The 23,194-nt window shown below is 47.6% G+C and overlaps 1 long non-coding RNA gene and 1 pseudogene across 1 annotated transcript; one reads left to right on the top strand and one right to left on the bottom strand.

Moving 5' to 3' along the window:
• Positions 1 to 10,032: 10,032 nt before the first annotated feature.
• LOC138671691 (ubiquitin-conjugating enzyme E2 D2 pseudogene) lies at positions 10,033 to 10,706 on the bottom strand (annotated as a pseudogene).
• Positions 10,707 to 12,272: 1,566 nt separating this feature from the next.
• On the top strand, positions 12,273 to 15,282 carry LOC138672215 (uncharacterized). The gene is made up of 5 exons (XR_011319646.1): positions 12,273 to 12,330; positions 12,415 to 12,509; positions 14,728 to 14,822; positions 14,895 to 14,984; positions 15,244 to 15,282. It is a non-coding gene; the product is annotated as an uncharacterized lncRNA (long non-coding RNA).
• Positions 15,283 to 23,194: the final 7,912 nt, after the last annotated feature.

The raw sequence follows: 23,194 nt of genomic DNA, 5'->3' as shown, positions 1-23,194 counted from the left end.
GGGTAGATGGGGAACACATGGTGAGAAAGGGGACAGGGGAGATTTGAAAGCAGGGCAGATGGGTACAAGGGGACAAGAGGCAGGGAATGCATGGGGGTGCAGGAGGACTCAGGCATGGGAGATGGGGAGCATTCAGGGGACCAGGGGAGGAGGGACAAGGCACGTACAGGGGCTGGAAGAGCACAATGACCTGAACCTGGGGACCTACGAGGACATGGGGCACGGGAGAGCAGGGAGGAAATGGGGCTGGTGTCACTGGGGGTAAGGGACGCTGGGGGCCGAGGATGGTGACACACGGGCAGCAGACACACCTCACTGCCACAGCTTCTGTACACCTACATGTTCATCCCCGAAACCTCCACATGGCTGTGCTGCTGTAGCATCCCCCTCCTGGGTGGTTCAGTCCATGCACCTCCCACCAGCCCCGGAGCTGCCTGTTCCCGGTCCCAGCAGCCGCCACAGGCTCCACCAATATGGTGGCCGCCATCACCTGTGCAGATGTTGCACTGCCTGGGCTCCACACACAGCGGGTGCGCGATGAAGTGATGTCATCGTGCAACCACAGTGTCAGAGGCAGTGGGGAATGATGGGAGAGGGAGCGACAGCTGACGCTCTCTCCTCCATCATTGCTTTGAACTGTACCTGCATCATAGACGCCGGTATAGTTCAATGAGGTGGCGGCGGGGGGAGTCTGATGCCTCTGACGTGCCGGGCCCCTGACCTGCCAGGCTCAGTCACAGCGGTGACCGCTGCAACAGTGGTAGTTACGCAGCTGCACACACACCCAAGAAAATACACACACACCCAGGAAAACACAAACACACACAGGAAAACACATACACACACACCCACACATCGGAAAACAGACAGGAAACCGCACATACCCAGAAAAAAAACACATACTCTGACCTGCCATGTTTAATTTGTCAAATGCCCCCTGTTATGGACCTGGTGGTTAGGAGCACCCGGAACGACCTGATGGTTAAACTCACACAGGACAAGTTCTGGGAAGTGGGAGCTCTGCTGACCGCAACCCCTAATCCTATCACACAACTAGAAATAGCCGTGGAGCGTACCTAACACGACCTAGATGCCTCTTCACAGCCTAAGAGCTAACTAGCCCTAAAGATAGAAAATAAAGCCTACCTTGCCTCAGAGAAATTCCCCAAAGGAAAAGGCAGCCCCCCACATATATTGACTGTGAGTAAGATGAAAGTCACAAACACAGAAATGAAACAGGTTTCAGCAAAGGGAGGCCCGACTTCCTAAACAGACTGAGGATAGGAAAGGTATCTTTGCGGTCAGCACAAAAAACTACAAAAGACCACGCAGAGTGTGCAAAAAGACCTCCGCACCGACTCACGGTGCGGAGGTGCCACTCTGCATCCCAGAGCTTCCAGCTAGCAAGGCAAAATCATGATAGCCAACTGGACAAGGAAACAATGAACAAATAATTAACTAGCAGGGACTTAGCTTCTGCTGGAGTAGACAGATCACCAGAAAGATCCAAGAGCAAACTGAAACAGTACAAGAACATTGACACCTGGCATGGAGTAACGATCTGAGTGGAGTTAAATAGAACAGCCAGTCAAAGAATAAACTACGTCACCTGTGGAAGGAACCTCAGAAGCAGCAGCTCCACTCACAGCCACCAGAGGGAGTCCATGGACAGAACTTGCCGAAGTACCAGTCATGACCACAGGAGGGAGTTCGAAAACAGAATTCACAACAGTACCCCCCCTTGAGGAGGGGTCACCGAACCCTCACCAGAGCCCCCAGGCCGATCAGGACGAGCCAAATGAAAGGCACGAACTAGATCGGCAGCATGAACATCAGAGGCAAAAACCCAGGAATTATCTTCCTGACCATAACCCTTCCACTTGACCAGGTACTGGAGTTTCCGTCACGAAATACGAGAATCCAAAATCTTCTCCACCACATACTCCAACTCCCCCTCGACCAACACCGGGGCAGGAGGATCAACGGAGGGAACAATAGGCGCAACGTATCTCCGCAATAACGACCTATGGAACACATTATGGATGGCAAAAGAAGCTGGAAGGGCCAAACGAAATGATACAGGATTGAGAACTTCAGAAATCTTATACGGACCAATGAAACGAGGCTTAAACTTAGGAGAGGAAACCTTCATAGGAACATGACGAGATGACAACCAAACCAAATCCCCAACACGAAGTCGGGGACCAACACAGCGCCGGCGGTTAGCGAAACGTTGAGCCTTCTCCTGGGACAATGTCAAATTGTCCACCACATGAGTCCAAATCTGCTGCAACCTGTCCACCACCGTATCCACACCAGGACAGTCCGAAGGCTCAACCTGCCCTGAAGAGAAACGAGGATGGAAACCAGAATTACAGAAAAAAGGCGAAACCAAAGTAGCAGAGCTGGCCGGGTTATTAAGGGCGAACTCAGCCAAAGGCAAGAAGGACACCCAATCATCCTGATCAGCAGAAACAAAGCATCTCAGATATGTCTCCAAAGTCTGATTAGTTCGTTCGGTTTGGCCATTTGTCTGAGGATGGAAAGCCGAAGAAAAAGACAAATCAATGCCCATCTTAGCACAAAAGGACCGCCAAAACCTCGAAACAAACTGGGAACCTCTGTACGAGACGATGTTCTCCGGAATGCCATGCAAACTAACCACATGCTGAAAAAACAATGGCACCAAATCAGAGGAGGAAGGCAATTTAGACAAGGGTACCAAATGGACCATCTTAGAGAAGCGATCACAAACCACCCAAATGACCGACATCCTTTGAGAAACAGGGAGATCAGAAATAAAGTCCATGGAAATATGCATCCAGGGCCTCTTCGGGACCGGCAAGGGCAAAAGCAACCCACTGGCACGAGAACAGCAGGGCTTAGCCCGAGCACAAGTCCCACAGGACTGCACAAAAGAACGCACATCCCGTGACAAAGAAGGCCACCAAAAGGATCTAGCCACCAAATCTCTGGTACCAAAGATTCCAGGATGACCAGCCAACACCGAACAATGAACCTCAGAGATAACTCTACTAGTCCATCTATCAGGGACAAACAGTTTCTCCGTAGGACAACGGTCAGGTCTATCAGCCTGAAACTTCTGCAGCACGCGCCGCAAATCAGGGGAGATGGCAAACAAAATTACCCCCTCTTTAAGAATACCCGCCGGCTCCGGAACACCCGGAGAGTCAGGCACAAAACTCCTTGACAGGGCATCAGCCTTCACATTCTTAGAGCCCGGAAGGTATGAAACCGCAAAATCAAAACGGGAGAAAAAGAGCGACCATCGAGCCTGTCTAGGATTCAACCGTTTGGCAGACTCGAGATAAGTCAAATTCTTGTGTTCCGTCAACACCACCACGCGATGTTTAGCTCCTTCAAGCCAATGTCGCCACTCCTCGAATGCCCACTTCATGGCCAACAACTCTCGATTGCCAACATCATAATTTCGCTCAGCAGGCGAGAATTTTCTAGAAAAGAAGGCACAGGGTTTCATCACCGAGCCATCAGAACTCCTTTGCGACAAAACAGCCCCTGCTCCAATCTCAGAAGCATCAACCTCAACCTGAAACGGGAGCGAAACATCTGGCTGGCACAACACAGGGGCAGAAGAAAAACGACGCTTCAACTCCTGAAAAGCCTCTACAGCCACAGAGGACCAATTGACCACATCAGCACCTTTCTTGGTCAAATCAGTCAACGGTTTAGCAATACTAGAAAAATTAGCGATGAAGCGACGGTAAAAATTAGCAAAGCCCAGGAACTTCTGCAGGCTCTTCACAGATGTTGGCTGAGTCCAATCGTAAATGGCCTGAACTTTAACAGGGTCCATCTCGATAGTAGAAGGGGAAAAAATGAAACCCAAAAATGAAACCTTCTGAACTCCAAAGAGACACTTTGACCCCTTCACAAACAAGGAATTAGCACAAAGGACCTGGAACACCATTCTAACCTGTTTCACATGAGACTCCCAATCATCCGAAAAGACCAAAATGCCATCCAAATATACAATCATGAATCTATCCAGGTACTCTCGGAAGATGTCATGCATAAAGGACTGAAACACAGATGGAGCATTAGAAAGCCCGAATGGCATAACCAGGTACTCAAAATAGCCCTCGGGCGTATAAAATGCTATTTTCCATTCATCGCCCTGTTTAATTCGCACAAGATTATACGCCCCTCGAAGATCTATCTTGGTGAACCAACTAGCCCCCTTAATCCGAGCAAACAAATCAGACAGCAGCGGCAAATTTGACTGTGATCTTATTAAGAAGGCGGTAATCAATACAAGGTCTCAAAGAGCCATCCTTCTTGGCCACAAAAAAGAACCATGCTCCCAATGGTGATGACGACGGGCGAATATGACCCTTCTCCAAGGATTCCTTTATATAACTCCGCATAGCGGCGTGCTCTGGCACAGATAATTTAAACAGACGGCCCTTAGGAAACTTGCTACCAGGAATCAAATTAATAGCACAATCGCAATCCCTATGAGGAGGTAGGGCACTGGATTTGGGCTCTTCAAATACATCCCGGTAATCTGATAAAAACTCAGGGACTTCAGAAGGAGTGGAAGGCGAAATTGACAACAATGGAACATCACCATGTACCCCCTGACAACCCCAGCCGGACACAGACATAGATTTCCAATCCAACACTGGATTATGGACCTGTAGCCATGGCAACCCCAAAACGACCACATGATGCAGATTATGCAACACCACAAAGCGAATATCCTCCTGATGTGCAGGAGCAATGCACATGGTCAATTGAGTCCAGTACTGAGGCTTATTCTTGGCCAAAGGCGTAGCATCAATTCCTCTCAATGGAATAGGATACTGCAAGGGCTCCAAGAAAAAACCACAGCGCCTGGCAAACTCCAAGTCCATCAAATTCAGGGCAGCGCCTGAATCCACAAATGCCATAACAGAATAGGATGACAGAGAGCAAATCAGAGTAACGGACAAAAGAAATTTAGACTGTACCGTACCAATGGTGGCAGACCTAGCGAACCGCTTAGTGCGCTTAGGACAATCGGAGATAGCATGAGTGGATTCACCACAGTAAAAACACAGCCCATTCCGACGTCTGTGTTCTTGCCATTCAGCTCTGGTCAAAGTCCTATCACACTGCATAGGCTCAGGCCTATGCTCAGAGAATACCGCCAGATGGTGCACAGCTTTGCGCTCACGCAAGCGCCGATCAATCTGAATGGCCAAGGACATAGACTCATTCAGACCAGCAAGCGTGGGAAATCCCACCATGACATCCTTAAGGGCTTCAGAAATACCCTTTCTGAAAATTGCCGCCAGGGCACACTCATTCCACTGAGTAAGCACAGACCACTTTCTAAACTTCTGACAATACACCTCCGCTTCATCCTGACCCTGGCACAAAGCCAGCAAGATTTTCTCTGCCTGATCCACTGAATTTGGTTCATCATAAAGCAATCCAAGCGCCAGAAAAAACGCATCAACATCACGCAATGCAGGATCTCCTGGCGCAAGGGAAAATGCCTAGTCTTGAGGGTCACCACGCAACAAAGAAATAATGATTTTTACTTGTTGAACGGGGTCACCAGAGGAGCGGGGTTTCAAAGCTAGAAACAGTTTACAATTATTTTTGAAATTCAAGAACTTAGATCTATCCCCAGAAAATAAATCAGGAATATGAATTCTAGGCTCTAACATAGGATTCTGAACCACAAAATCTTGAATGTTTTGTACCCTTGCAGTGAGATGATCCACACAAGAGGACAGACCTTGAATGTCCATATCTACACCTGTGTTCTGAACCACCCAAAGGTTTAGGGGAAAAGAAAGACAAAACACAGTGCAAAGAAAAAAAATGGTCTCAGAACTTCTCTTATCCCTCTATTGAGATGCATTAATACTTTGGTCCAGCTGTACTGTTATGACCTGGTGGTTAGGAGCACCCGGCACGACCTGATAGTTAAACTCACGCAGGACAAGCTCTGGGATGTGGGAGCTCTGCTGACCGCAGGCCCTAATCCTATCACAACAACTAGAAATAGCTGTGGAGCATTCCTGACTCTCCCTAGATGCCTCTTCACAGCCTAAGAGTTAGCTAGCCCTACAGATAGAAAATAAAGCCTACCTTGCCTCAGAGAAATTCCCCAAAGGAAAAGGCAGCCCCCCACAAATATTGACTGAGTAAAGATGAAAGTCACAAACGCAGAAATGAAACAGGTTTCAGCAAAGGGAGGCCAGACTTACTAAACAGACAGAGGATAGGAAAGGTATCTTTGCGGTCAGCACAAAAAACTACAAAAGACCACGCAGAGTTTGCAAAAAGACCTCCGCACCGACTCACGGTGCGGAGGTGCCACTCTGCATCCCAGAGCTTCCAGCTAGCAAGGCAAAATCATGATAACCAGCTGGACAAGGAAACAATGAACAAATAATAACTATCAGGAACTTAGCTTCTGCTGGAGAAGACAGGTCACCAGAAAGATCCAAGAGCGAACTGAACCAATGCAGGAACATTGACAGCTGGCAAGGAGTAACAATCTGAGTGGAATTAAATAGAGCAGCCAACCAAAGGATAAACCACGTCACCTGTGTAAGGAACCTCAGAAGCAGCAGCTTCACTCACAGCCACCAGAGGGAGCCCATAGACAGAACTCGCCAAAGTACCATTCACGACCACAGGAGGGAGTTCGACAACAGAATTCACAACAGGAGAGACCTGGGTTTGATGCAGGGCATCGCTTTCTGTGTATTTTAAGTGTCGTGTCACTGGCCCAAAGGCATTTAACCCCTTAAAAACATCAGTTACTTATTCAAATCTGTGAAAATGGGCTGTTTGCCCATTTTGATGCCAATTCTGGTGCCCAGAACCCATTTGGGCCGGGCTGAAGGGACCTGGGATTGATGCAGGGCATCTCTTTCTGTGTATTGTAAATGTCATATCAGTGGCCCAAAGGCATTTAACCCCTTAAAAACATCAGTTACTTATTCAAATCTGTGAAAATGGGCTGTTTGCCCATTTTGATGCCAGTTCTGGTGCCCAGAACCCATTTGGGCCAGGCTGAAGGGACCTGGGTTTGATGCAGGGCATCACTGTCTGTGAATTTTAAGTGTTGTATCAGTGGCCCAAAGGCATTTAACCCCTTAAAAGCATCAGTTACTTATTCAAATCTGTGAAAATGGTCTGTTTGCCCAATTTGATGCCAGTTCTGGTGCCCAGAACCCATTTGGGCCAGGCTGAAGGGACCTGGGTTTGATGCAGGGCATCACTTTCTGTGCATTGTAAGCGTCATATCAGTGGCCCAAAGGCATTTAACCCCTTAAAAAATCAGTTACTTATTCAAATCTGTGGAAATGGGCTGTTTGCCCACTTTGATGCCAGTTCTGGTGCCCAGAACCCATTTTGGCCTGGCTGGAGGGACTTGTTTTTGATGTGGGGCTCCATGTTCGATATGTATGCACTGTGGTATCAGTGGCATAAAGGCATTTAACCCCTTAAAAACATCAGTTACTTATTCAAATCTGTGAAAATGGGCTGTTTGCCCATTTTGATGCCAGTTCTGGTGCCCAGAACCCATTTGGGCCGGGCTGAAGGGACCGGGGTTTGATGCAGGGCATCTCTTTCTGTGTATTGTAAGTGTAATATCAGTGGCCCAAAGGCATTTAACCCCTTAAAAACATCAGTTACTTATTCAAATCTGTGAAAATGGGCTGTTTGCCCACGTGAATGCCAGTTCTGGTGCCCAGAACCCATTTGGGCCAGGCTGGAGGAACCTTGGTTTGATGCAGGGAATCACTATCTGTGTATTTTAAGTGTCGTATCAGTGATACAAAGGCATTTAACCCCTTAAAAGCATCAGTTACTTATTCAAATCTGTGAAAATGGGCTGTTTGCCCATTTTGATGCCAGTTCTGGTGCCCAGAACCCATTTGGGCCGGGCTGAAGGGACCGGGGTTTGATGCAGGGCATCTCTTTCTGTGTATTGTAAGTGTAATATCAGTGGCCCAAAGGCATTTAACCCCTTAAAAACATCAGTTACTTATTCAAATCTGTGAAAATGGGCTGTTTGCCCATTTTGATGCCAGTTCTGGTGCCCAGAACCCATTTGGGCCAGGCTGAAGGGACCTGGGTTTGATGCAGGGCATCACTGTCTGTGAATTTTAAGTGTTGTATCAGTGGTCCAAAGGCATTTAACCCCTTAAAAGCATCAGTTACTTATTCAAATCTGTGAAAATGGGCTGTTTGCCCATTTTGATGCCAGTTCTGGTGCCCAGAACCCATTTGGGCCGGGCTGAAGGGACCTGGGTTTGATGCAGGACATCACTTTCTGTGCATTGTAAGTGTCATATCAGTGGCCCAAAGGCATTTAACCCCTTAAAAAATCAGTTACTTATTCAAATCTGTGAAAATTGGCTGTTTGCCCACTTTGATGCCAGTTCTGGTGCCCAGATCGCATTTGGGCCAGGCTGGAGAGACCTGGGTTTGATGCAGGGCATCACTTTCTGTGTATTTTAAGTGTCGTATCACTGGCGCATAGGCATTTAACCCCTTAAAAACATCAGTTACTTATTCAAATCTGTGAAAATGGGCTGTTTGCCCATTTTGATGCCAATTCTAGAGCCCAGAACACATTTGGGCCAGTCTGAAGGGACATAGGTTTGATGCAGGGCATCTCTTTCTGTGTATTGTAAGTGTCATATCAGTGGCCCAAAGGCATTTAACCCCTTAAAAGCATCAGTTACTTATTCAAATCTGTGAAAATGGGCTGTTTGCCCATTTTGATGCCAGTTCTGGTGCCCAGAACCTATTTGGGCCAGGCTGAAGGGACCTGGGTTTGATGCAGGGCATCACTTTCTGTGCATTGTAAGCATCATATCAGTGGCCCAAAGGCATTTAACCCCTTAAAAACATCAGTTACTTATTCAAATCTGTGAAAATTGGCTGTTTGCCCACTTTGATGCCAGTTCTGGTGCCCAGAACGCATTTGGGCCAGGCTGGAGAGACCTGGGTTTGATGCAGGGCATCACTTTCTGTGTATTTTAAGTGTCGTATCACTGGCCCAAAGGCATTTAACCCCTTAAAAACATCAGTTACTTATTCAAATCTGTGAAAATGGGCTGTTTGCCCACTTTGATGCCAGTTCTGGTGCCCAGAACCCATTTGGGCCAGGCTGAAGGGACGTGGGTTTGATGCAGGGCATCACTTTCTGTGTATTGTAAGTGTCATATCAGTGACCCAAAGGCATTTAACCCCTTAAAAACATCAGTTACTTATTCAAATCTGTGAAAATGGGCTGTTTGCCCAATTTGATGCCAATTCTGGTGCCCAGAACCCATTTGGGCCAGGCTGGAGGGACCTGAGTTTGATGCAGGGCATCACTGTCTGTGAATTTTACGTGTCGTATCAGTGGCCCAAAGGCATTTAACCCCTTAAAAACATCAGTTACTTATTCAAATCTGTGAAAATGGGCTGTTTGCCCACTTTGATGCCAGTTCTGGTGCCCAGAACCCATTTGGGCCAGGCTGAAGGGACCTGGGTTTGATGCAGGGCATCACTTTTTGTGTATTGTAAGTGTCATATCAGTGGCCCAAAGGCATTTAACCCTTTAAAAACATCAGTTACTTATTCAAATGGCCAAAATTGACTGTCTGCCCACTTTGATGCCAGTTCTGGTGCCCAGAACCCATTTGGGCTAGGATGGAAAAAACTGGTTTTGTTGTGGGGCTCCCTGTTCTATATGTCTGCAGTGTGAGATCAGTGGCCCAAAGGCATTTAACCCTTTTTTCAGCGCTCTTTGGTGCCCACTTTGATGCCCATTTTTGTGCCAGTTTTATTGTTTTTGTTGCCGTTTTTAAGTGTATTCACATCAGGGCTCCTCGCTGCATTGTCTTTTATTATTGTGATGATTATTTTTTATTGTTAAACCTATAAAAAACAGAAAAGAAAAAATTGCCGAATAAGAAAACGACGAATAAGAAACCAACTTCAGCTCCAAATAAGAAACTGAACGAATAAGAAACCAACTTCAGCTTCGTGCTATAATGCAGGTGTATTTAGACTTGAAGGTAGCATCTCATACTTCTGAGTCCATTCCCGGGCTTTTCTGTTGTACTTTTCCCTATCTGTGTTGTAGATCCGTGCAATCTCTGGCACTAGAGGGTCATCTAGGTTGGGGTCACATAACAGTGAACAAATTGACAAAAGAACTCCAGAAATAGATAAAACTGGGGTCCACTGTGATCTGAGTATGTCAAGACGAATGCTGTCATTGCTGTTAATATTTGGATGGTTGATTCTCGTTGTAAACGCAACCTTGGGAGGTTTGTAGGGGTAGTCTGTAGGAAGATGGATCGTCAAGAAAAAAACACCACCTTGATATGGACTGTCATTAGGGCCCATAATTGTTGCTTGCCAATGAAACATGTCATCTCCAACTGGACCTGCAGAACATTATGCTGGAGGATCGCGGGCCAAATCATTCATTTCCTTGTGGATCCGCCTCAGCTCCATGATGCTCTCGCTGCTGCCGGTGCCGGGCGGGTATTCGGGCGAGCTGGGCGGAGGAGGAGAGAGTCGAGGAAGAGGCGGAGAAAGAGGAGTTTGTGCTGCCCCCCCTCCAATATCCAGGACACGTTAAAACCCGGAGCCGCCCACACACGTCGTAAGCGCGGACTGCAGGCGAGCGTCTCCCAACTGCTGGCACCGGCCGCCTGTGCTGTATATTGCTGTTATCTCGCCCCTCCCCCGCAGCTCAGCTGTGACGTAAGGCAAGGCATTGTGGGCTGTCCCGTAGAATGACAGCGCATGCGCCACATGCACGCACGGCACTCGTGTCCGCATGCACCTGGCGCATGCGCAGTAGCTAGGGCTACTGCGCGCCGCCCGAGGCTGCACGGCCGCGCGCACCTGGCACACCTGGCGCATGCGCAGAAGCAGCGTGCCGCCCGAGGCTGTAATAGCTGGTGGGCGGGTGCTCTCCCACCGAAACACGCCCCAACCCCCTTCTCCGATCCCGCCTTCTCGTTTTGGCGGCATGCCAAGACAGCGGACACAGTCTGCTACCGGTATTAACTCTTTTGGGGGGTGAAGAGGGCGCGGGGGGCTCAGAGAGGGGGGACTCAGGGAGGGGGGGGAAGAGCGTGGGGTGGGGGGTCAGACTGCGAACACTGCTACTGGTATTAACCCTTTAGAGGGGTGCCAACACTGCTACCAGTATTAACCCTTTGGGCGGGTGCCAACACTGCTACCGGTATTAACCCTTTAGAGGGGTGCCAACACTGCTACGGTATTAACCCTTTGGGGGGGTGCCAACACTGCTACCGGTATTAACCCTTTGGAGGGGGAGAGGGCGCGGGGGTTCAGAGAGGACATGGCATTGTGGGCAGTCCCATAGAATGACAGCGCATGCACCACATGCACGCGCGGCACTCGTGGCCGCGCGCACCTGGCGCATGCGCAGTAGCTGCGCGCCGCCCGAGGCTGTAATAGCTGGTGGGTGGGTGCTCTCCCACCGAAACACGCCCCAACCCCCTTCTCCCGCCTTCTCGTTTTGCCGGCATGCCAAGACAGCGGACACAGTCTGCTACCGGTATTAACTCTTTGAGGGGGGAAGAGGGCGCGGGGGGCTCAGAGAGGGGGGGCAGGGCGTGGGTGGTCAGACTGCGAACACTGCTACCGGTATTAACCCTTTAGAGGGGTGCCAACACTGCTACCGGTATTAACCCTTTGGGGGGGTGCCAACACTGCTACCGGTATTAACCCTTTGGGGGGGTGCCAACACTGCTACCGGTATTAACCCTTTGGGGGGGAGAGGGCACGGGGGAGGAGGCTCAGAGAGGGGGGCAAGGTGTGGGGGGGTTAGACTGCGAACACTGCTACCGGTATTAACCCTTTAGGGGGGTGCCAACACTGCCGACGCGCAATTACCGCATTTCTGCCAGTGCGCATTCAGGAGCGTGCATTTATGCCCTTCGGCGTGCATTTTGAATGTAAGGAAGCGCGCATTCAGGATCGCGGATCCGTATTCTGCCTGTAGTAACCTGTTGCGTTTATTCCCAGCGGATCCGTTTTCTGCCTGTAGTATCCTGTTGTGTTTATTCTCAGTGTATCCGTATTCTGCCTGTAGTAAGCTGTTGCGTTTATTCCCAGTGTATCCGTATTCTGCCTGTAGTAAGCTGTTGCCTTTATTCCCAGCGGATCCGTATTCTGCCTGTAGTGACCTGTTGCCTTTATTCCCAGGTGCTGCATCTCCTGGAACGTGTGGTTTTGCCAGAGCTGCTGATTCAGTTAGCAACATTGGCTACTTCGGAGACTGTGGATGACCTGAACAGTCAGGTAATGCCATGTACAAGCACTCGTGTCCTTCTCTATGTATCTATGATATTTTTTGGTGAGTGACCAGATGTCTCCTGATTGTAGGCAACTTTGAGGACTTGTATCTTCAAGCATCACCTGGATTTCGGACACAACCGCCAGTCGTACAACGCGGTCGCGCATATTCCCGATCACAGCAGGTGAGATGGAGGTCTGATTACTCGTGGTGTGGGGTGCAGGGCCAACAGCTCGTGGTGTGGGGTACAGTGCTGACAGCTCGTGGTGTGGGGTGCAGGGCTGACAGCTCGTGGTGTGGGGTGCAGGGCTGACAGCTCGTGGTGTGGGGAGCAGGGCCGACAGCTCGTGCTGTGGGGTGCAGGGCCAACAGCTCGTGCTGTGGGGTGCAGGGCCGACAGCTCGTGGTGTGGGGTGCAGGGCCAACAGCTCGTGTTGTGGGGTGTAGGGCCAACAGCTTGTGCTGTGGGCTGCAGGGCCGACAGCTCGTGCTCTGGGGTGCAGGGCCGACAGCTCGTGCTGTGGGGCGGAGGTGTGTACGTTGTGCCTGAGCCTTAGACCCCAGCGTATGCTCCATACATGGCCAAATGGAGGATGGAAGCATATCTTTTTAGTGACAGGCCATGATCATGAGCCGCTCCGTACACCGGCTCCTGGCCTGTAACTTACATGCACCTCAATGGTTGGGAATGTATTAACGGCACCGCAGGAAATAGCAATGGGCAGAAATCTCACAGTGACCCCAATTGTTAAAGTGAACCTGTCACGTCGGTTTGCCCCTGTAAGCTGCGGCCACCACCTTTCAGGGCTTATATACAGTATTCTATAATGCTATAGCTAAGCCCCCGATCCAACCTGAAATAGAAGAAAAACAAGTTTTATTATACTCACCCTGGGGTGGTCGGTTCCGATGGGTGTCTCAGGTCCAGGTCCTGCACCTCCCATCTTCATGCGATGACGTCCTCCTCCTTGCTTTGTGTCACGGCTCCTGCGCAGGCGTACTTATCTGCCCTGTTGAGGGCAGAGTAAATTACAGCAGTGCGCAGGTGCCTGGAAAGGTCAGAGTCCCAGAGACTGCAGTACTTTGCTGTGCCCTCAACAGGGCAGACCAGTACAGCTGCGCAGGAGACGCGACACGAAGCAAGGAAAAGGAAGTCATCGTATGAAGATGGGAGGCTCCGGACTGCGATGCCCATCGAACGGGACAGCCCCCCCTCCCGGGTGAGTATAATCTTGTTTTTCTTCTATTTCAGGGTAGATCGGAGGCTTATCTACAGCATTACAGAATACTGTAGATTAGCCGTGAAAGGCAGTGGCCGCAGCTTAGGCCTCTTTCACACTTCCATCTTTGAGCTCCCGTCACAATCCGTCGATTTTTGAAAAAACAGGATCCAGCAAATTTTTCTGCTGGATCCTGTTTTCCTCATAGACTTCTATTAGCGACGGATTGTGACGGATGGCCTTCCATTTCATCGTGCACTGGATCTGTCGGAAAATTGCTGTCCGTCGGGTGGAGAAAACGTTCAGAGGAATGTTTTTTCTGCACGTTGTAAAATCGCTCAGCGACGGGTTCTGCGCTGTCCGTTGTTGGCTATAATGGAAGCCTATGTACGCAGGATTTGTCGCTGACCGTCAAAAGCAGGAATCCAGCGATGGGTCCCGTCTTTTGAAACTGATCATGCGTGGAAGAATTTCCCGTGAGGGAAATTGTCTTTCGCTCTCTCTCTTTTTTACTATTGATGCTGCCTATGCAGCATCAATAGTAAAAAGATATCATGTTACAAATATTGAAAAAATTTGTAAAAAATCGCAATATTCTTACCTTCCGGCATCCCGCGCAGCGTTACCGATGCTCCCGATGCCGCCGGCATGTTCCATTTCCAGTAATGCATTGCGAAATGATGCGATGACCTCGCGATCTCGCGAGACCGGTAGGTCTTCTGGGTTATTGCCGCAATGCATAACTGGGAACGCTAGCTGCCGGGAGCATCGCAAGCATCGGTAACGCTGCGCGGGATGCCGGAAGGTAAGAATATTGCGATTTTTTTTTCTTTTTTTTTCCTTTTTCACCTGGGTTGTGTTGTGTATTCGTTTTCACAGCAGAAAACTGCTGCGAAGACGCATACATAACAGGTGCACATAGCCTCGACGGGTCTGTCAGGAAAACAGGCCCAGTGCACACGTTTTCCACAATCTGCACAGGATCCGTCATTTCAACTTCTTGACGGATCCTGTGCAGATTTGGAAGACAGAAGTGTGAAAGAAGCCTTACAGGGCCAAAATGACATGACAGGTTCCCTTTAACCCTCACTTAGCCAGAGTAGGTGCCCAGTTACATGCTGCGGGGGTGCTGGAATATTAGGGGCTGGTTGGTTCCTCATCCCCTGTCCCCCCTTTTTGCAGACAGCTGGATTGCCTTCGGCAGCTGGTCATCTTCCTGTGTGAACGTTCACAGCTCCATGAACTTGTGGAATTCCCTTACGTGAATTTACAGTGAGGTGAGCGTCGCCCGGCCGGAGCCATCGTCTTCTTACCGAGCCGGCTGTTTATCACTGCTGTGTCTCCCTCAGGTTGTGAGCATCATTGAAGCTCAGGCTCGAGCCGCGGATCTGCTGACCCATAATATGCTTTCCATATTCATCGGCACAACTATCCGAAAGGTATCGGGGGTTTTACTCTTCTGATCTTAGCTCTAGTAAGAGATTGTATTACAAATTCTGTAGCCGCTAATTTTAGTACCGTATATTCCTCCTGGACATATGTGTGTTATGTGAAGCCCCTCCATTTGTCTTTGCACACAGAGGGGGGAAGACTCGGGGGTCAGGTAGTTTTCCGTCATATTTGAGATTGTCCCCTCTAGTGATCTCCATTCCTCTTTTGATTTCCGTCTCTGCTGAATGTCGTTGTCTCCTTCCTCAGCCGGCACCGTGATGTTTGTGTACAGGATGCATCTCAGCATCCATAAAGGTCTTCAGAAGCAAGTGAATGCGTACCTGGTGTGTCTGACCTGTCTGCAGCTTATACGGCCCGAATACTCCTGGATTGTGCAGCCGGCGTCGGGGGCAGTAGGAAAGAAATGTATAGTTACAGGGGTTTTCCTGTCCAGGGGTGGATTCTCGTCTCAGGCGTTCACGGTAAAATCTGTCAGTCAGCACAAGTGTATGCTATTTATTATTATAGCGCCTTTTTTTTATTACAGCACCATTTATTGCAGTACGCTATAATACGCCATTTACCAAACTTTTCATTAAGAGTCACAGAACCGGCGCAGCACATCCATATCCGTAGCTTCAACCCTTAGACTTATATTGGGGTCCAAGCCGTGAACGAACTCTGTCTATGCCCTGGTCAGAACTGTGGAAATGGCTGAGCTGGTCGTGCAATGCCATTTCTGTAAGTGGATGGGCTCCGGCCGATGTGTCTGTGAGTGAGATAAGAAAGTCCCTTTTAGGTGTCCTTAGAAAAGCCGGTAATTCATGTGCAGTGTACAGTAAAAATCACACTGACAGGTTAGAATAGAATAATAGAATAGATATCTATATACATAGAATAGGTAATAATATCTCTTAATATTTCATAGATAGCAGAAAAGCTGGTAATTTGGAAATTCAATTGTCAGGTTCTGCATAATTATTACAGAAGCCGACAGGATATGAGACATGGTTTACAGTGAACCATTGCATATCCCCCTACTCTGGAATGCTCTACCACAACATATCAGACTCTCGCCTACCATCGAAACCTTCAAAAAGAACCTGAAGACCCACCTCTTCCGACAAGCCTACAACCTGCAGTAACCACCGATTGACCAAACCGCTGCACGGCCAGCTCTACCCTCACCTACTGTATCCTCACCCATCCCTTGTAGATTGTGAGCCCTCGCGGGCAGGGTCCTCTCTCCTCCTGTACCAGTTGTGACTTGTATTTTTCAAGATTATTGTACTTGTTTTATTATGTATACCCCTCCTCACATGTAAAGCGCCATGGAATAAATGGCGCTATAATAATAAATAATAATAATAATAATAATATCCGTTAGATATTTATATGTCCCTCACTAGTAGTGTTAGTAGTGTGTGTGTGTGTGAAAAATTTTGGAGCTGTAGGTGTTAAATTAAAGGATTAATACACACAACAGTATCACGGACCTGCCTTGGTCTTTATGATGTTTTCTGTGCTTCACACAGAACCCTGAGACTATGACAGAGCAGGTGCATTTATACAGAGACTTGATTAAACATAGGTGGATTATATTTATCATCATTGGGCATTTAGGACAACATTGGATCATTCAGAGATCCACAATGAACTTCTGCACTGAAAGTAAAGGGGCCGAATAATACTGCATGCCCCACTTTTCAGTTTTTGAATTTCCACAAAAATTTTAAATATCCAGTAAACTCAACGTTCAACTTCACAATTGTGTTCCACTCAGGGGCGTAGCTGGAGCTTTTGCCGCCTGGGGCTGCTCCCGAGTTTGGCGCCCCCCTCCCCCCTCGGCTCAATACACACAAAGGTTACCAAAAATAGGACAACACGCATGATCGGGACTGCAAAAAAAAAACAAGTTCTGCTTACCTGACCGCGCTCCTGCTCTCTCCACGCAGCTGAAGCGTGCACTCGTCGGCGACTGACAATGACGTCAGCATTGCCCCAGTGTCTCCAGCAATCATCTGCCCCAGTGTCTCCTCCAGCATTGCCCCCAGTGTGTCCAGCAATCTGCCCCAGTGTCTCCAGCATTGCCCCAGTGTCTCCAGCAATCTGCCCCAGTGTCTCCAGCAATCTGCCCCAGTGTCTCCAGCATTGCCCCAGTGTCTCCAGCATTGCCCCAGTGTCTCCAGCATTGCCCCAGTGTGTCCACCGTTAGCTTATCAAAAAAACAAAAAACAAACAGAGTCTCCTCAGGGCCTGCACGTCAATAGCGTTAAACAGCTGCAGCGCCGGCCGCGGTTTTAGAGGGCCCCGGGCGAAAGAGTCTCAGTGGGCCCCCCCCCCCCCCTTTAACACATAGCACGATTCACGATGCAGATACAGCAGAGAAATATAGCATAGCCACATAGCATATAACACAGCCCACGTAGCACATAACACAGCCCACGTAGCATATAGCATAGCCACGTAGTGTATAACACAGCCCAAGCAGTATATAACACAGCCCACATAGCGTATAGCACAGCCACGTAGTATATAACACAGCCACGTAGTATATTGCACAGCCCACATAGCATATAACACAGCCACGTAGTATATAACACAGTCATGTAGCATATTGCACAGCCCACGTAGCATATTGCCCAGCCACGTAGTATATTGCCCAGTCACGTAGTATATTGCCCAGTCACGTAGTATATTGCCCAGCCACGTAGTATATTGCCCAGTGATGTAGTATATTGCCCAGTAACGGAGTATACAGCACAGAGTCACGTAGTATACAGACTTAAAATAAAAAATAAACATATACTCACCCTCCGATGAAGTTCTGGCCCTGTACCGCATGAGGCAGCTTCCGGTCCCAGGGTTGGTATGAGCGCAGGACCCGTGATGACGTTGCGGTCATATGACCGTGACGTCATGGCAGGTCCTTCTCACATACCATCCTTGGCACCGGAAGCTGCCGCTTGCATGGAGCGGGCACTGGAGCGTGGCGAGGGGCGGGAAAGGCGATGGAGGGTGAGTATAGCAGGTTTTTTGTTTTTTTATTATTTTTAACATGACATATTTTTACTATTGATGCTGCATAGGCAGCATCAATAGTAAATAGTTGGGGACACAGAGGGTTAATAGCAGCGGTAACAGAGTGCGTTACACCGCGGCCCGTTACTGCTGCTATTAACCCTGTGTGAGTGGTGACTGGAGGGGATTATGGAGCGGGCACTGATTGTGGGGCGAAAGGAGCGGGCGCCGGGCACTGACTGCAGCGGAGGGACTAATCAGACTGTGCCCGTCGCTGATTGGTCGCGGCAGCCATGACAGGCAGCTGCAGCTGAGACCAATCAGCGACGACAAACTGAGGCTGCGACCAATGAATATCCGTGAAAGAAAGAAAGACAGAAGAACAGACAGAAAGACGGAAGTGTGACCCTTAGACAATGATGTAATATATATATATATATATATATATATATATATATATAGATATAGATATAAAGAAACACAGCAGCACATGTATATGAATCTAGGCCATGTGAAAACACAGACAAATATTCGATATGAATCATACTACTCAAAAATATTTTTTCATAAAAAATTTTTCCAAAATTTTTTTTTCATAAAACTTACAGTTATAGATAAAATGAAGATTCTTAGCCCATAAATTGGCCAATTCATGTGTGCCCATCAACCACGGCAAGGTGATCTCCCTCTGATGGGTCCTACTCTACTGTACATGCCACTCTTGGGCCACCAGCCTACAACTTAGGACAAACATGTCACTCTGGGCTAAACCTACAATTTATGGGCAAGTAGAGATGATTACCGCCACCTGCAAGGTCAATGGGAGGAGTGCAAGATCAGTCTGGATGCAGCCACATCCATACACTAAACAAAGAAAAAAAACCAACCAGCACTCCCAATGTGAACACATGCAAGCTGCAAGCTGTATCATATAGATATAAAGAAACACAGCAGCACATGTATATGAATCTAGGCCATGTGAAAACACAGACAAATATTCGATATGAATCATACTACTCAAAAACATTTTTTCATAAAAAATTTTTCCAAAATTTTTTTCATAAAATTTACAGTTATAGATAAAATGAAGATTCTTAGCGCATAAATTGGCCAATTCATGTGTGCCCATCAACCACGGCAAGGTGATCTCCCTCTGATGGGTCCTACTCTACTGTACATGCCACTCTTGGGCCACCAGCCTACAACTTAGGACAAACATGTCACTCTGGGCTAAACCTACAATTTATGGGCAAGTAGAGATGATTACCGCCACCTGCAAGGTCAATGGGAGGAGTGCAAGATCAGTCTGGATGCAGCCACATCCATACACTAAAAGAAAAAAACCCAAAAAGCACTCCCAATGTGAACACATGCAAGCTGCAAGCTGTATCATATAGATATAAAGAAACACAGCAGCACATGTATATGAATCTAGGCCATGTGAAAACCCAGACAAATATTCGATATGAATCATACTACTCAAAAATATTTTTTCATAAAAAATGTTTCCAAAATTTTTTTTCATAAAACTTACAGTTATAAATAAAATTAAGATTCTTAGCGCATAAATTGGCCAATTCATGTGTGCCCATCAACCACGGCAAGGTGATCTCCCTCTGATGGGTCCTACTCTACTGTACATGCCACTCTTGGGCCACCAGCCTACAACTTAGGACAAACATGTCACTCTGGGCTAAACCTACAATTTATGGGCAAGTAGAGATGATTACCGCCACCTGCAAGGTCAATGGGAGGAGTGCAAGATCAGTCTGGATGCAGCCACATCCATACACTAAAAGAAAAAAAACCAACCAGCACTCCCAATGTGAACACATGCAAGCTGCAAGCTGTATCATATAGATATAAAGAAACACAGCAGCACATGTATATGAATCTAGGCCATGTGAAAACACAGACAAATATTCGATATGAATCATACTACTCAAAAATATTTTTTTTCATAAAATTTTTTTCCAAAATTACACCGCGGCCCGTTACTGCTGCTATTAACCCTGTGTGAGTGGTGACTGGAGGGGATTATGGAGCGGGCACTGATTGTGGGGAGGAAGGAGCGGGCGCCGGGCACTGACTGCAGCGGAGGGACTAATCGGACTGTGCCCGTCGCTGATTGGTCGCGGCAGCCATGACAGGCAGCTGCAGCTGAGACCAATCAGCGACGACAGACAGAGGCTGCGACCAATGAATATCCGTGAAAGAAAGAAAGACAGGACAGACAGAAAGACGGAAGTGTGACCCTTAGACAATGATGTAATATATATATATATATATATATATATAAACTTCTCACCTGTGTCTTGCCTCTCTCTCTGTTGTGTTTTCTGTCTCTCACATCTTTTCTGTCTCCCGCTCTGATTTTTATATTTCCTTCTGCCTCTTCTTCCTGCTTGTCGGTGGCTCCGCCCCCTACATTTAGCCCCGCCCCTCCATGGCTCTTCACAGTGTGAGAGCTGTGACGCTGCTGGAGGGGAGGGATCGGAGCTTCTGCTGCTGATTGCAGTTGCGGGGGTGAGTCACAGCGTGTGTGACTGTGTGCCCCTGCTACACTGCAGCCAGCAACTCTGCACGGCCGCGCGCACTGCCAGCGCTCTGCTCCAGTCCACACTGCAGGGAGGAAGGAGAAGAGAATGAGTGCGCGCAGCCGCGCTGATATCCGCCCCCCCCATTGTGCCGCCCGGGGCGGAACTTCCCCCCCCCGCACCTCCCTTCCTACGCCACTGGTTCCACTTGTTGCTGATTCTTCACCAAAAATTTACATTTGGTATCTTTGTGTTTGAAGCATGATATATGGGAAAAGGTTGAAAAGTTCCAGGGGGCAGAATACTTTCGTAAGGCACTATATATATATATATATATATATATATATATATGTGTGTGTGTGTGTGTATATATATATACACACCTATACTATGTGTATACAGTGGGGCAAAAAAGTTTTTAGTCAGTCAGCAATAGTGCAAGTTCCACCACTTAAAAAGATGAGAGGCGTCTGTAATTTACATCATAGGTAGACCTCAACTATGGGAGACAAACTGAGAAAAAAAAATCCAGAAAATCACATTGTCTGTTTTTTTAACATTTTATTTGCATATTATGGTGGAAAATAAGTATTTGGTCAGAAACAAAATTTCATCTCAATACTTTGTAATATATCCTTTGTTGGCAATGACAGAGGTCAAACGTTTTCTGTAAGTCTTCACAAGGTTGCCACACACTGTTGTTGGTATGTTGGCCCATTCCTCCATGCAGATCTCCTCTAGAGCAGTGATGTTTTTGGCTTTTCGCTTGGCAACACGGACTTTCAACTCCCTCCAAAGGTTTTCTATAGGGTTGAGATCTGGAGACTGGCTAGGCCACTCCAGGACCTTGAAATGCTTCTTACGAAGCCACACCTTTGTTGCCCTGGCGGTGTGCTTTGGATCATTGTCATGTTGAAAGACCCATCCACGTTTCATCTTCAATGCCCTTGCTGATGGAAGGAGGTTTGCACTCAAAATCTCACGATACATGGCCCCATTCATTCTTTCATGTACCCGGATCAGTCGTCCTGGCCCCTTTGCAGAGAAAAGGCCCCAAAGCATGATGTTTCCACCACCATGCTTTACAGTAGGTATGGTGTTTGATGGATGCAACTCAGTATTCTTTTTCCTCCAAACACGACAAGTTGTGTTTCTACCAAACAGTTCCAGTTTGGTTTCATCAGACCATAGGACATTCTCCCAAAACTCCTCTGGATCATCCAAATGCTCTCTAGCAAACTTCAGACGGGCCTGGACATGTACTGGCTTAAGCAGTGGGACACGTCTGGCACTGCAGGATCTGAGTCCATGGTGGCGTAGTGTGTTACTTATGGTAGGCCTTGTTACATTGGTCCCAGCTCTCTGCAGTTCATTCACTAGGTCCCCCCGTGTGGTTCTGGGATTTTTGCTCACCGTTCTTGTGATCATTCTGACCCCACGGGGTGGGATTTTGCGTGGAGCCCCAGATCGAGGGAGATTATCAGTGGTCTTGTATGTCTTCCATTTTCTAATTATTGCTCCCACTGTTGATTTCTTCACTCCAAGCTGGTTGGCTATTGCAGATTCAGTCTTCCCAGCCTGGTGCAGGGCTACAATTTTGTTTCTGGTGTCCTTTGACAGCTCTTTGGTCTTCACCATAGTGGAGTTTGGAGTCAGACTGTTTGAGGGTGTGCACAGGTGTCTTTTTATACTGATAACAAGTTTAAACAGGTGCCATTACTACAGGTAATGAGTGGAGGAAAGAGGAGACTCTTAAAGAAGAAGTTACAGGTCTGTGAGAGCCAGAAATCTTGATTGTTTGTTTCTGACCAAATACTTATTTTCCACCATAATATGCAAATAAAATGTTAAAAAAACAGACAATGTGATTTTCTGGATTTTTTTTTCTCAGTTTGTCTCCCATAGTTGAGGTCTACCTATGATGTAAATTACAGACGCCTCTCGTCTTTTTAAGTGGTGGAACTTGCACTATTGCTGACTGACTAAATACTTTTTTGCCCCACTGTATTTCTATTCTATCTATTGTATTGTAACCTGTCAGTGTGATTTTACTGCATGCGCACAGGAATTGCCAGCTGTTCTATCTATCTATCAATCACATTTATATTTATTTATATATATATATATATATATATATATATATATATATATATAGTTATACATACATTTATATATACTAGATGGTGGCCCGATTCTAACGCATCGGGTATTCTAGAATATGTATGTATATAGTAGCCACATAGTATATAGCACAGGCCACGTAGTATATAGGAGCCATGTAGTATATAGCAGACAAATACTACCTGGCCTGTGCTATATAATATGTGGCGGCTATATACATACATACATATTGTAGAACACCCGATGCGTTAATACAGGCCACGCAATATATAACAGTGACCACACAGTATATAACACAGCCCAAATAGTATATAACACAGCCCACACAGTATATAGCAGCCACGCAGTATATAACACAGGTGACGTAGTATATAACACAGGCCATGCAGTATATAACAGTGGCCACATAATATATAGCACAGGCCACGCAGTACATAACACAGCCCACATAGTATCTAACACTGGCCACGTAGTATATGGCAGCCACGCGGTATATAACACTGCCCACGCGCTATATAACACTGGCCATGTAGTATATA

The sequence above is a fragment of the Ranitomeya imitator genome, chromosome 3 (genome assembly GCF_032444005.1).
Source record: "Ranitomeya imitator isolate aRanImi1 chromosome 3, aRanImi1.pri, whole genome shotgun sequence".
Taxonomy (NCBI): Eukaryota; Metazoa; Chordata; class Amphibia; order Anura; family Dendrobatidae; genus Ranitomeya; species Ranitomeya imitator.
This window is presented reverse-complemented; position numbering and strand designations above follow the sequence as displayed.